The sequence below is a fragment of the Sinocyclocheilus grahami genome, unplaced genomic scaffold, assembly GCF_001515645.1.
Source record: "Sinocyclocheilus grahami isolate Dianchi unplaced genomic scaffold, SAMN03320097.WGS_v1.1 scaffold913.1, whole genome shotgun sequence".
Taxonomy (NCBI): Eukaryota; Metazoa; Chordata; class Actinopteri; order Cypriniformes; family Cyprinidae; genus Sinocyclocheilus; species Sinocyclocheilus grahami.
In genome coordinates, this window is record NW_015506092.1 from 1 (window position 1) to 832 (window position 832).

The window sequence follows — 832 nt, forward strand, 5'->3', positions numbered from 1 at the left end:
ATCTTAAAGATAAGCCATAAATATTCATATAACCCACTTTTCAATGTGAGAAGTCATGGAAACCAAGAGTGCGCAAACAGTAAAGCTATAAAATGATTTGTGTATTGGCTTGATTCTGGATCAGTAGAAGCTCCTGACACCAAGACAAATACCTTGTGTGTATAAACACACGTGGCAATAAAGCTCTTTCTGATTCTGATATTAATATGACCATAATCAGCAGCAATTAAACTAATTTAACTATGTAGATAATATAACACTAAACGCAATACATAAAAACTGGTATAAGAAAGTCATCCAGACATTTACTTCATCTTATTTACTATTTAAGTAGAATTTGCTGCAGATGTTTCCACATACTTCTCTTATCTTGTCAGTGAATTTCTTTTATCTACTACAGCCTTCTTTTATTGACTATTTGACCTCTGCTGTAAAAATTTTTTTTCATTTATATTTACACTATAAATAAAAATATAAAATTATAGTTTTTATTAGTATCAATATTACCTTTATTTGACTTGTAAAAAACACAATAACTTTGCAGTGTTTTGTCTTATCTTCATAGAATGGGTAACTATAGTAACTACAGTATTTGTTTTTCCCCACTAGACCCCGCCCCCATTTTATGATATGTTCCTGACTGTATCTATACTGTGTTTATAGGCCAGTGCTGTGTGTTTGCATGTGTGTGTGTGTGTAAGAGAGAAAGAAACATACCCGTTTAGGCTGTTTTCAAAGCAATAAAGGTGTGCTGTAGATGAAACTCCACATTCCACAGCTTAAAAAAATAACCTTCTGGTCTGGACCCTAAAAAGACTGCAGTGGAGATAGG